At 44.2% G+C, this 14,550-nt stretch overlaps 1 long non-coding RNA gene across 1 annotated transcript; it reads right to left on the bottom strand.

Moving 5' to 3' along the window:
* Positions 1 to 4,890: 4,890 nt before the first annotated feature.
* Positions 4,891 to 5,757, bottom strand: LOC123397870. The gene is made up of 2 exons (XR_006610032.1): positions 5,662 to 5,757; positions 4,891 to 5,381 (listed from the first exon to the last, which is right to left on the bottom strand). It is a non-coding gene; the product is annotated as an uncharacterized LOC123397870 (long non-coding RNA).
* Between the last annotated feature and the right edge of the window lie 8,793 nt (positions 5,758 to 14,550).

The following is a 14,550-nucleotide window of genomic DNA, read 5'->3' as shown; positions in this document are numbered from 1 at the left end:
TCCGAGCCTCGCCGCCATTTCGGGAGCTCGCTAGAGCTGCTTCTGCGATGTTCGCCGGCCGCCGCTTGCGTGGGTGGACCAGTGCAACACACAGGGTCATTGACCTTCGGGCCCCGAGGACATGGTTGACCGTGCTGACTGGGCAGCCCAGCCAGTGCCATGTAGGCCAGCCCCCCCTCGGCCTATGACATGTGGGCCCACATCCTTAAGACTAATCTTACAATTAGTTTAAATAAAAATAATTAAATTAAGTTAATGAGACACTCACATGTGGACCCAGTATGTTAACTAGCTAATTTAGAATAATTTTAAACACCCTTAACCTCACTTCCAATGACAGATGGGCCCCACGTGTCAGTTTGACTAGTGAGCAGGTCGAAGTTGACTGCTCACATCACTCTGACCTCCTGCTTATATCATTTTTCCTTTTCTGTCTAATTTAACGATTGAAATAATTTAGAAATTGGTTTAGACTTTGAAAAATCATAAAAATAAACTGTAAGTGAGATGGAAATAATTTAAATATGGAAGTTGCTCAAAAAATACCCACGAATCTGAATACGCTGTTCTTTTGTTTGTCACGCATCCCTAGCATAGAGAACGTGGAACTTTTCCATCCATTTCGCCTGCGCAATAGTAGCCAAAGACCCAGGAAATATCGTTAGATATTTTCCCGATCCGTCCATGACGGGTGATACTACGTTAGCTCATGCCGAGCCCTGCATTTTCCCATGGCATGCATCGTGTTGCCTCTGTGAATTATGTTTATTGTTTCTTCGCCTCTTCTTACCGGTAGAACCCGAGACTAACGCTGCTGCTGGGTACGACTACCCTCCCGACGACCAGCCCTTTGCCATAGAGCAACAAGGCAAGCAAACCCCCTTGATCATTCTTATATCGCCTATTTCTTTCTCCCTCATGCTTGCATTAGATTTTTCTACTCTTGTAGTTAGCTCCTATATCTGATGCATGGCCTATTTTTGATGAATTGCTACCTTATTTGTACCATACTTTAAACTGCTTAGTATAGGTGGAGCAGTGATCCCCTTTAACCATTAGTCCAGATGCCCCTGCTTTTTCATCAAGCCCCGATCATCTGATCGACGAGCCAAGACCCGTCACAACATTCACATCCCCCTTAGTTGTACGACAATGTAGAGCTACTATCGAGTACCGAGGGTGGCCCTTAATGCGTACTCCTGATGTTAGCTCTGTAGTGTAGTTGACTGGCGGTGGTTCACGGAGGGTGATTCCTCCTTCACCGCCTCCGATAAACGACTTTGTCGTCCAACCCATCAGGCATGGTCCATCGAGGGTGATTCCTCCATGTCCACCTTGACGGTTACATCGTTCGGAATCCATCGAGGGTGACACATCGGATCCCTCTGATGTTACAGCCACCTAGCTACTTGACCTTGTTACTAGGAACTTGATGAATGGTGTGTTGCGGGTGGATTCCCACGTGGATGTGACGATGTGTTAAATAAAATGCTAATGGATTTGGGCATTTTATCTGGGTTGGTTGTAGACCTTTTCGCACTCAACGTCGACGTGGGAGAAGTTATCGGTACTCGACGTCGTGGTATCAGCCGAAGCTCTTCACATGTAAGCAATGGAGCGGCGCACGCCCAAGTGGTATGGATAATCGTTGTTCTTATATAAGAGGTGCGAGGACTAACATTGGCCGCCCTCGCAACATACATGAGCGCAGTAGGTGACGGGCCCATGAACCCTGCGCGCTTAAGAGTTAGACCGGAGGGCTGGCATCTCTGTTGAGCCTAGGTAGGGCTGCGACGTGTTGATGTTCCGAGGCCGGGCATGACCCTAGAAAGTGTGTCCGGCCAGAGTTTATCAAGTGTGACGGGCAAGATGGTGCACCCTTGAAGGGATGAAAATTAACTATTGGAATAGCCGTGTCCACTGTTACAGGACGACTTGGAGTTGTGCCCCGATCTTATACAACTACAACTGTTACTTAACTGGAATGTTTGCTCCGGGATTGCTTCCTCGCAGGGAGTCAAGGAAGAATCTCTGGGCATGACCTTAAGTAATATTGCTGCAATAATATGACTATATATTTGTGTTGCTTGCTCTACTCTCTTCTATTGCTGCAAGACCGCTGAAGATGTTAGTTTTTGATAGGACTAGCTCCCTCTCTCTATTCTCGCATTGCTGCAGTCAGCCCACATATAACCTCCCTTCCCTTTGATACTGATGCATACTTTGCCTAGTTCTGATGTCAGTCTTGCGAGTACTTTGGATGAGTACTCACTATTGCTTTGCTCCCACTTTTCCCCTTGATACGTTGCTTCTACCAGATGATGGAGCCTAGGAGATGGCGTGTCCCGCCGATGACGACTGCTACCCCGACGGTGCCTAGTAATACGTGGAGGCCGTTGAAGACCAGGAGTAGTTTAGGAGGTTCCTAGGCAGGAGGCCTCGCCTTGTTCGATTATTGTATCTTTTGTGATAGCTTTCTCTAAGGCATTATCTTGTTTCATGTATGTACTCAGATATTTTTTGCTTTTTCTGATTCGTGTGTTCATCGAGCTTCTGTATTCTAGCACTCGAGGTCCCTGGCTTGTAATATGAAGCTTGTATGTTTTTTTGTGTCTAGAGTTGTGTTTTGATATCTTTTCGTGAGTCCTTGAGTTTGGCCGTACGCATTTGCGTGTATGATTAGCGTACGATTAAATCAAAAACGTCATAGGAGGGGGAGAGTGGGAGACGGAGAGATAGAGAGAGCCATGACCACCTGATTCTAGCAAATTAGTGCTTTTGTAGAATTGTGATGATCCTGTTTATGGAGTTTCCACTCAACCGATTCTATTATTTTGGTGTTATAAAATCATGCAAGTCTTACTCCAGTACTCATTGTCATCTCAACCATGCTTTGTATAGTACGGCAAGCACGGTAAACATATTTTATATGTTTTTTCTTTAATTGCATTTCGTCCATTTACCATGTGGCATATCATTTACTATATTAACATGGCAAGATGAAATGTCCTTTCACATACCTCAAGAATTTTGATATCTACACAAATACAAGCTTTTCTTAGTTTATTCCAAGAAGATTTACTCCTTATAGCCCTCGCAACAATGTGTGTGGTGTTATGGAGTTCAAAGAATTGGTCATGGCCTAGTATGTCGGATGGAAGAGAAATCAATAAATGCATGTCATTAAAGAGATTATTTGTACAAATAATTATTATTTTTCAACAAATTATAGCTAATGTTATTTTAAATGTGTATTACTATTAATAATTAATTGGGTTTCTAGATAATTACAATTAATATAATTTAAGCTATTATCATGATTTATTGTAATTAATGATGTTTCTATACAATTGCAATTAATGTTGATTTAAGATCCCCAATTAATTTATGTTTTTCTATTTTCAATGTTTATATTTTTCGACGTCATGGAGAATTACACTTGCATGATAGACAACCTATAGCCAACTAACCGAGTTGGCGCCTTTGCATGGAGTGTTGTGGAAACATTCAACACCACCTCATAATCCCTAAAGAGAAAGGAGGGAGGGAAGAGGGGAGGGAGGGAGGGAGGAAGGGAGGGAGGGATAGGGAGAGAGAGTCGGTCATGTTGAGGGGGGCGACTTTGGATCTTCTCTCTTTGTTTCTAAATACTTGTTGTTGGAGAAAACAAGACTAGTTCTCTCCAACAATAATTATTGTGATACAGAGAGAGTATTACTTTTCAATCATGTCAATACAATGACAACAAAAATAATAAAACTTACATCCAGATGTGTAGACCATCTAGGCAATGACTCCACGGAATCAAGCAAAATGCACACAACCATTTGCATCCCTTCCTTGCCGGAGCCGGGTAAAACTTGTTGTAATAGACAGCCGAGAAGTCATCGTGTTAAGGTCTCATAGGGTTAGTGCACCGGAACAACAATCTTTGTCGACGAATAGTATCCTAGATCAAAATGATCCACCCTGAAGACACATAAACCTAGACGAACGACAACTCGATTTGAGCAAATCCATCATACAGACCTCCACACACACACCTACGATGCTAGGGGACCGCACGAATGGGGACTAGACGAGGTGAACCATATTTCATCTTCATGCAGTCGTCCCTGTCTTGCCTTTATGCGAGGTCACAAACAATAATGAAATGAATAATAATAATAATTTAAAAACAAAGGCCTTCCGCCGGCATGGACCACGATCCACTGCGCCTTCAATGATAAAGCGTTTGCCCCGCTTTATATTATAAAGCAACCAACCGCACCTTCATGGCTCTAAGGCCATAGGAGGCGAGGCAGATTGACGGCACCGTCAACCGGAGGCAGGAACCCTAGTCGATTGTTCACTAGGGAGGAGAGACGAAGGGCAAGACTGTTTCGTTCTTAACTGAATTCTAATCAAGATGATTCTAACAAAATAGTCTGTAACAACCAAATGAATTGATCTTTGTAAATAGTGTAGCAAAGACAACAAGCAAGTGGGGATTATTTTCCCCGCCTAGCACCCGTCTCGGTGGTGCTTCTAGTATCATCAAAGAGAGTGTCGAGGTGTGTCTCCGACGGATATCGTGGGATTTGGTCGGCGTTTGTCTTTAGTGGATCTGTTTGAATCCGGCCTTCGCTCATCTAAGTCTGTGTGTGTGCATGTTGGATCCTTCTATATACGACTCTCTCCATTGGCTGTTGTTCTCGTGTGCTGGTCCTATGAGTACCAACACAACGATTTTCTAACTGTCTGCTAAGGTAATGTTGCCCAACTGCTATGAGTGAGGGGCGATGATGGCGTCACATGTTCGATTTGCTTCAGTGCTTGTAGCTCTCGCTAGGTGGTTTATGGGTCTCGATGTATTTTCTTAATTCTGGTGTTCTTTAGCAAAAAAGAAAGTGGAGACTATTTTCATCGTTCTTGTAGTCATGAGACAGTTTATGGCCTAAGCATTTGATCTTTCTAAATAGTGCAACAAAGACAACAGATTATCTCGCTGTATCTCCACAGCAACGTGCGGGATTTCCGCTAATGTTTAGTTGGGAGCCAGTTGCCCAAATCAAATTAGGTTCCTTTTATTGCCGATGGCCAATTTGTTGTTGTGAAATTCTATCCCAGAGACCCCGACGGAGGTGGGCAATTAGGGTTGCAGTCAGGGCAGTTGTCCTGGCATTCACTCTTCGTAGTGAAACACTGTGGCTCATCTTTCTGGCAGCAGTAACACGTGCCACGGTACCCATCTGAAAGATGGCATCTCAAAAACTGGATGCAAAATTTGACAGTTATCATACTGTCGCCTACAGACGTCGAGTTGACAGCGGTAGTGTCGGTACTTGTATTCGCCGCACGGTCATCTCGTATGACCACCCTTTGATTAGCGCCGAGACCACCTACATATTGTATTAAACATTAGTATATGCAAAACCACCGGCATATACTCCCTCCGTTTCTAAATATAAGTCTTTAAAAAAGTTTCATTAATGGACTACATACGGATATATATAACATACTTTAGAGTATAGATTCACTAATTTTTCTTCGTATGTAGACTCCTAGTAAAATATCTTAAAAGACTTATATTTAGAAACGGAGGGAGTAGTATGCAAGTATGTTTGGGAAAATCGACGATAAGAAGTTAACACAAGATGATAATGAAGATGATAAGTATACACTGGGCAGACACGACAAGGCATCCGATGAAAAATATCGTTGTTGCCTGCGCTAGGCTGCTCCCTCTCATATTGGCTATCTCTTGACAATCTCAGTTCTCGTCGAGTAAGATTCCAAATGTGGCAGGCGGCAAGTTTATAAATAGCAAGAGGTTGGAGTACTACAAGGATTGCAAACGCACGAGATATACGTTCATTAATGTCGAGATTTCTGCACATATACTAGTATTAAGTGAGATAAGCACCAGGTATGCATGCAATCTTGGATCCTTATTAATTTCCTTTCGTGGGAAATATTGAAAGCTTTATTCTTTTTTTTTACCCGCGAAAGCTTCATTCGATTAAAAGCATTCGCTGAGATAAGATAAGGATCTCTTGCGGCCAGCTTTGAGTCGCAACCAATCGGCACGCATGCTCTGCACACAAATGTGGTGAACCGTTAGCTGACCACATTACATGGAATAGAAAAAGAATCAAACTTACATTGCAAGTGGTGTAGATTTCAATTTTTCTATACACGTTAAATTTTGATAATGAGTTATATATTTATTAGTTGGACGGTGTACTAGGACTGGCCGAGCTATATGCATTATATCTTTGAATTTAAAATTGATGTATTATATTTATATGGGCAATCAGAAAAGTAGAATGCTTACTATTGAGATAGGCCAGTGCTTTGCGCCGGCGCGCCGGCTGAAACTTTTGGCCGGCCGCGTGCGGGCCGCACGATCCATCAACCGCTACGCGTCCGCATTGTTAGATCTCAATGCAACATTTTTTTCTCGATGCAGCAAAATTTCGACGCTATGCAGTAATTTTTGTCAACGGTTGCAAAAAAAAATTTGTGAAAAAAAAAATATCTACGTGATCGTAGCAAAAAAACGAAGCTGATGGTGAGTGGTAGCAAAAGTTAAACGCTTATTGTAGCAAATATCTACGTGAACGTGGATGCAACTTTTTTACTAAACGGTTGCAGCAAAAAATGATACTGGTTGTAGCAAAAAAATAACACGGTTGTAGCAAAAGTAAAAAAAACGATTGTACGAAAAATTCGACGAACTGAAATTGAAACCAAACGTATATGCAGCATTTTTACTCGACAAATGTTGTAAATAAAAAATGCTTGTAGCAAATATGAACACTCGTTTCAACAATTTAGACGGAAAAAAAGTTGCATGGCTAATCAACGCTCAGCGCGGGTCGCGGCCGCACGGCCGAGCGGTTCGACCCGCGCACCGGCAGATACGTTTCCCATTGATATATTACCATAATAAACTATCTCGCTAGAGAACGTCCCTAATTATCGATTTTTTTTGCATAAATACCAACGTCCGTGATTCTCCAAATGATGTATGACATCAATACGTTAAAATACCTTAATTCTGAATCAAATCATATTAATTAGGAAAAATAAAATCACCACATCATGTAGGCCAATGAATGAGAATTCTTGTCCAAAAGGACTCCCCGCCTAACGCAATTGCCAGAAAGGACCATCCACAATGTAATTTATCAAAAAAGAAACCCTCCTAGCGGGTGGCGCCGCAGGCATGCCAGGTGACACATGTCTCCTGTCGCCACGGTGCGCGACGGTCGGCACCTGCCGCCAAACCCCCAAGCGGCTGGCCGGTTGTAACGGGATCCCGAGAACTGCCCCCGGCCGCGACAGAACTGCTACAAGGTCATGGGCCATGCCGCCACTCCACCATGCGGCAGCCTATCACGCGACAAAAGACGTGGTTTCCCGTGCGGTGGCAATGGCCCCCTCGCATTTTTCGTCCGTTCGTCCCTATTTGCGAGGTGCAGATTGTGAGGCTTGACGACCTTGATACCGAGGTTAATTAGATATTGATGCTACTGCGTGCGCGAGAGGCACCAGTGCCTCTGCCTGCTCTCTCGCTCTCTTCTCATTCTGAGTCTGAATAACACGCGCGATTTAGGACCGTTTAGAGTTGAATTTTGAAGATGGTGTAGCTGAAGAAAAGATAAATCAAGGTAAGAGATGTTCATTTTTGTTCGCTGTGTTCGCATGCATGATGTTTTTTACTCTATTTTATTAGTTTCTAAGTATGTATTATTTGTTGTTTTAGGCAGTATTTCATCACTTTATGGAGTAATTTAGAGGTTCAGAAGTACGATTTGTCGTGTGAAGTGAACTATTTGCACAATATGAATTTTTTTGTGCATGCACGTTGGAAATTAATTAGTTTGTAGCCCTTCATTAGCTATGCGATGTTTACTGCTTAGAAGTTATAAACGTTTTCATATAAAATATTTTCTATTTATAGTAATATTTGTAAGAAGAGTATGTCGAAGATGTTATAGATCAATGTTAGTTGTGACCATTAGTACTATATGTTCCATTTTTATTAAGTCATAATTAGGACTTCTGTTAAACGTTTAGGTTGAGTTAGAGTTGAAATTTGGACAACAAATATTTGACTTTATTGTAGATCAGCGTTATGCCTTTAAGATGTATCATTTTAGTTAGACATGTAAGAAGTTCTTCGAATGCTAATTAAGAAAAAGATTGTACTGTAATTGATCACTGCATGTTTAAATGTGTTGTTATTTCATGTGTCATGTTTAATAATAAGTTCTATAGTTAGGAAATCTTAGGTCAAATTTATTAGCTAAATTGATAAAGTAGGAAACCCCACATGACATGCAACATAAGTGATAATATCCTTGATGATTGTCGGATTTCGGGCTCCGCAAAACCCTAAAGATTCGAAATCAGGGGCGTGTATGAAGATCTCTCACTGGCTCGCCTCACCTAGCTCGCTACTCGCTGAGAATGGCAAGGAACTCAATTGATGGTGAGGAAGACACAGAACACGGCAGTTTACCCAGGTTCGGGCCGCTGAGAAGCGTAACACCCTACTCCTACTTTGGTGGATTGTCTCTCGTGGAGGTGGGTGGACGAACTAGTACAGTGCTCAAGAGCCTCCGGTGGTTGGATGGCTTTGTGTGGTGCTAGTGGGTGAATGAATCTATCTCCTCTACGAAGCAACCTATCCTCTATATATAGTGGCGGCCGAGGTCCTCTTCCCTTATGGTTTCGGCGGGAAGGGATCCCACAATGGCCAATTTTGAAGGGGAACAGAGGAACATGCTCCCCCTGTCCAAAGGTGGTCTTCGCCTGCAAGGTGACTGTCAGCGCAGCAGGGTCGGGTCCAGGGATGACACCCGTCCTGCTAGCGGGTGGCGATGGCTATGTTACACCAGAAGGGAAACCTTTGGAAGATGCCTTGGGAACCTCGGTACGTCCTTGCCCCCTTTGCACTAAAGGGGAAACTGCTCCGCCCTGCTGCCTACTGCTCACGTTTCCTTCCTACGCGTCATCCTTGACTCCTGAAGCTGGGCCTAGCCTCGAAGTATCCGCCGCTCCGGAGGGGTCCTGAGGAGCCCCCTGCGGGTCTTGAAGGTGTTCCTCCTCGCGAGGCTTGGCCTCTCGCGAGGGCCTTTCCTTGAGGGGCGCCGGGCCCGTTGGTTTTGGTCGATGAAACGGGCGAGCCGTGGGCCACACGCAGGCGGGTCCCCCCATTCCCAAAACGCCGACAATATACCCCGGGCCCATGGCGTCCTCGGGTTGGCTTTTGGGCGAAATCTCGGGGGGGGGGGGGGCTGAGGCGCCGTGGGCTCTAAATGCATGTGGGCGATGCGCGTTATGCGGCTAATGTTGGGTCTTCCTTGTCTCATGTCTTCGCCCGAGTCATTAGGAGTTTGGCTCGTTGGGCCGGTCCATTATTGCTTTCCCTTCTCCCACACTCGCTCTTCCTCCCTAGTCTCCAACTCCAACTGACGTCACCCAGACCCAGCGCCGCGCCGCTCCCTTGCTAGTTCAGCGATGGCGCCCGCCGACAAGCAGATGCCAGAGGCGCAAGGTCCATCCCCGGCTCCTCCGCTCTTGGAGTGTGCCCTTTCCAAGTACGTGGATCTCGCCCCCGTGCTTCCATGGACTGCGGCCGAATCCAATGAGCATGGGCGGACCCGATCTGGCCTGGCGCCATAGAGAAGTGGCCCGCGTCGAAGGCGTCATACCCCTTCTTCCTCCACAACGTCTACGCCGGGCTAGTGCCGCCTTTCTCCCGGTTCTTCACCACCATCTTGAACCATTATGGGATCCATGCTCTTCACCTCGAGCCCAACACTGCCTTGCTCTTGTCCATCTTCGCTTTCTACTACGAGGCCTTCGTAGGCATGCGTTCTTCAGTAGCCCTCTTCCGCCATTTCTTCAGCCTACGCTTGCATGGCGGTGCCCATTTGTTGGCATGTGCGTCCTTCTTGGTGGCCCAGAGCGGCAATCTTCTCTTGAAGGCTGAGAATAACGTGGAAAACTTCAAGCAGCCTTGGGTTCTTATGAGCCTCAAGGACGCCAACCCTCGGTTGGAGGAGCCGAAGGGGCTGTAGAAGAAGACTTCCGCATGGAGCTCAGCGAAGCTCTCCTACCCTCGGGCCGCGCCCGTCCTGGAGCGCTTCTTGTGTGATAGTGAAGGAATTCTTGGTGCAGCGCCTAGTGATACATCCCAAACGTATCTATAATTTATGTTTGTTCCATGCTCTTCTAGGTGACATTGTTATGTGTTTTGCTACACTTTCATACCTTTTTACACATATTTGTACTAACCTACTAACTCAGTGTACCCAGTGCCAGTTTCTGTCTATAGATGTCTTTTAATTGCAGGGACTTTACCCCAATTTTTAGAGCCCGGAAAATCCCAACAAAAATATATAAAAATCAGCGTGACGGAAGCTTCACGAAGCACCAAGGTGGGCCAGAGGGGAGCCAGGCCTCGCCCAGGCGGCCACCTGGCGCGACCCCCCTCCTGTCCACGCCACCAGGTCGCCTGGGTGGCGGGTCCACCCCCTGGCGCCCTCCTTTGGCCTATATTTACTTTAGGAAGCGAATACCCTATAGATATATCTGGCATCGCGAATTTCACCACCGTTCCGTCGCCCTAGTGCTTCCGAGAACGAGAGCGCCAGGAGACTTCTTCCCGGCACCCTGCCGGAGGGCGGATTGACCTCTGAGAGCTTCTCCACCACCATGGATGATTCCCGGACGTGCCATGAGTAGTCCTCGTTGGACCATGGGTCCATGACTAGTAGCTATGTGATGTCTTCTCTCCAATCTTGTGCTTCAATGCTTAGCCCTTGTGAGCTGCCCTACATGATCAAGGCATCTATGTAATTTACCAGTTGTTGCTATGCTGAGTTTGCTGGGATCCGATGGATTATGAGATTATGTTCAAATTGTGATGAGTTATATATTTGGTTCTCCTTTTATATTTTGTTCTTGAGTAATTCATGCATGTTCTCCGTTGATTTTTATTCCTTTGGCCAAGTAGTAGATTGTAACTCCAAGAGGGAGCATTATGCATGATTGTCGGTTCATGCCCCCTGATGTCTAGCTTGAGTGACAAAAATATGAGACTAGGGGATGAGGTGTTGCCACCAAGGAGAAAACAACGGTGCTTGTAACCACGGTTGCAATATTATTTACCTTACGCAAAGTTTGTTAATGTAGTTGTCCGTTTCTTTGAGTTTACACTTTGGGTGGGGCTCGCAACTTAATACCAGCGAGACGTTCTGGATAGATATCTCAAGGTGGATGATTAGTGAGTAGATGGTGATGGCTAAACAGTCTACTTGTCTTGGCATACTGCCCATACTTATGATCCTCTAACTTTCTTGTAGCATGATTAGCATTGCGGTGCGTTTATAATTATGTCAATTGCCTAGCTGAAATTTGTTTACCTAACATAGTTGTTTATCGTCTTTTGGGAGAGAGACATCACTAGTGAACATCATGGGACTCTGGTCCATATTTCCACCATTTACTGCTTTTATTTCCTTTTCTGGTGCAATCACCATCGCCATTCACGCTTGTGTTTTATCCTTTGCAAACGACAAGGCCGGAGAGATTGCCAACCTCTCTGGACTCGTTGGGAGCAAAGTTATTTGTTGTGTCTGCAGGTCCACGTCTTCTGCTAGCGCCAGAGCAGCAGACACCTACTTGTTGATCCTTGGAGTCTTCCTGGTTCGATAAACCATACAGTCCCCGTGTAATAGAAATATGATGCTGACTACATCTCAAGCTTCCACTTGGGGTATCCAACAAGGGGCGAGGAGTATAGTTCCATGAACTCATCATCAACAAAATTTCTGGCGCCGTTGCGGGGGACTCCAGTCTTCAAGATAGGGGAGTTGCACACTATCTTTTACCTTTGCCTTTTAGTCTTGTTAGTTTGGTTTCTAGTTTTTTCTTTAGAGTCTGATACTAGAAACCACAAAAAATTAGTTGTTTTGTTCTTGCTTGTTGATGTTGCTATGGGTTCCACTGAGAACAACAAGTTGTGTGACTTCACTAGTCACAACAACAATGACTTTACCTTCACTTCTATTGCTCCAATTGCCACTGTAGGTATTTTTAAAAGTAATAGACCTTGTGACTATGTTAGTTATTATGGAGAATTATGCCCTTGACATGGTCTCCCCAGGAAGGAACCAAATCTTTGGTTTAAAGTTGCTCCTAAACGTCCCCAAACTTGGGAAGACGTCCAAAATTTTATAGCAGAGAGCAAATCAAATATAGAGGATGACACTAAAATTTTACTTAATAGCGATGATATTGGTTTTGATAATTGTATTCTTTCTGAAGTTATCACTTTTTTGCAAGCTAAAGACCCCCACACTAGTACACTGAATATTGCCTTCACCGAGCATATTACCAATGCCCTTATCAAAGCTAGGAATTAGAAGCTCTCGCTAGAGACTTCTATTCCTAGAAAATTAGAAGATGGTTGGGATCCTATGGTCATGATTAAATTGAATAATTTCTCTTGCTTTGCTTTATGTGATGTTGGAGCTAGTGCCTCCATTATGCCCAAAAGAATGCATGATAAGCTTGATTTGAAACCTTTTGATCAATGTTATTTTGGTGTTTCTCTTGTTGCTTCTTCCATAAAGAAACCTTTAGGGAGGATTGATGATGTTCTTATTGTTGTCAATGATAATTATGTTCCCGTTGATTTTTTCGTTATGGACATTGAGTGTGATCCCTCATGTCCAATTATTTTGGGACGTCCTTTTCTCCGCACTGTTGGTGCTATCATTGACATGAAAGAAGGGACCATTAGATTCCAATTTTCTCTTAAAAAGGAAACGGAACACTTCCCTCGAAAGAAGATTAAGTTACCTTATGATTCCATTACCCGGGCAAGTTATTCTTTTGGAGTTGATAATACTTGATCTTTTTGCATCATGCCTAGCTCAAAGGCATAAAAGAAAGCGCTTGTTGGGAGGCAACCCAATTTGTATTTACTTTAAGTTTTAGTGGTATTGATGTTTGTTACTACTGTAGAAACATCATTGTATCTTTATTTTCAATCTTTGTGCCAAGTTTTAGCCTCTGATTGCAAGGAAGTTCAAAAGTTGTGACATGCTGTCGAGAAACAGATTCTGTCTGCTTGACGGAAAAATGAGCCAAAACTCACCGGGTCATCTTTTTTATCTGAAGTTTTTTGACAGTATGCTCTATATAATTGAATTTCTGGCATCTGTTCTGAGTCTTTTGATTTGAGTAGCACAAGTGCCCCGAAAAAATTATTTACTACCTACTCGTCTGCTTTTCCCAGATTCTGTCCTGTTTTGCGTTTTGATTGTTTTGCAAATCCTAAGTTTTCTTTTTCATTGCAAAAACCTTTTGTCAATCTTGATAAAGAGTAGCTCTTCCTGAAAATCTTTATTTCCAGTAGAGAAAAATATATTTTATTATGGTCACTAACCGCTCTAGTCAGCTTATGATGAGTTTCGTATGAATGGAGTTTTCAAGTATGCGATGGACGATGATGAAAGAAGATCCAGGAGTGTCAAGCGCTCAAGCTTGGGGATGCCCCCATGCACCCCCAAGAAATATTCAAGGAGACACAAGCATCTAAGCTTGGGGATGCCCCCGTGCATCCCGTTGTCCATCAACAATCATCAGTTCGTCCTTCTCCATACTATATTTTTATCACTTCATATGTTATGTGCTATGCTTGGAGCGTCCCGCTCTTTACTTTTTTAGTTTGTTTTAGTTTTGCTTGCTGTTCATAACAAGTTGGACCATAGCCTTCTTTGTTTGGGAGAGAAACACGCTCCACTCCACGCTAGAACATAACATAGGGAAAGGATCGATATGGTGGACTAGAGGGGCGGTTTGAATAGGCAACTACCACTTTTTAACAATTCTTAACAAGTGAGGGTTAGCAACATAAAGGTTCTCTAAAATGACAAAAAGGTGATCAACCTATATGATGTTACCAACTATAATCACTAAGACAAGTAAGAAATAATCTACAAAAATAACATAGACAATGTAAAGGTTAGGGATAACCACAAGTGCAACCGATGAAGACGAGGATGTGTTACCGAAGTTCCTTCCTTTTGACAGGAAGTACGTCTCCGTTGGAGCGGTGTGGAGGCACAATGCTCCCCAATAAGCCACTAGGGCCACCGTATTCTCCTCACGCCCTCACACAATGCAAGATGTCATGATTCCACTATAGGTGCTCTTGAAGGCGGCGACCGAACCTTTACAACCAAGGTTGGGGCTAACTCCACACAAAGCTTGGAGGCTCCCAACAAGACCACGGAGCTTCACCACAATGGAATGTGGCTCTGAGGTGACCTCAACCGTCTAGGGTTCTCAAACACCCGAGAGTAACAAGATCCGCTAGGGATTAGTGGGGGGGAATCAAATTTCTCTTGGTGGAAGTGTAGATCTAGGCCTTCTACACCAATCCCTAGAAAATCAACAAGTTTGATAGGCTAGGGAGAGAGATCGGGCACTTATGAGCTTAGGGAGCAACAATGGAGTCTTGGAGGGTCAAAGGTAGGGTTATTG

This window comes from Hordeum vulgare, chromosome 5H, assembly GCF_904849725.1.
Source record: "Hordeum vulgare subsp. vulgare chromosome 5H, MorexV3_pseudomolecules_assembly, whole genome shotgun sequence".
Taxonomy (NCBI): domain Eukaryota; kingdom Viridiplantae; phylum Streptophyta; class Magnoliopsida; order Poales; family Poaceae; genus Hordeum; species Hordeum vulgare.
This window is presented reverse-complemented; position numbering and strand designations above follow the sequence as displayed.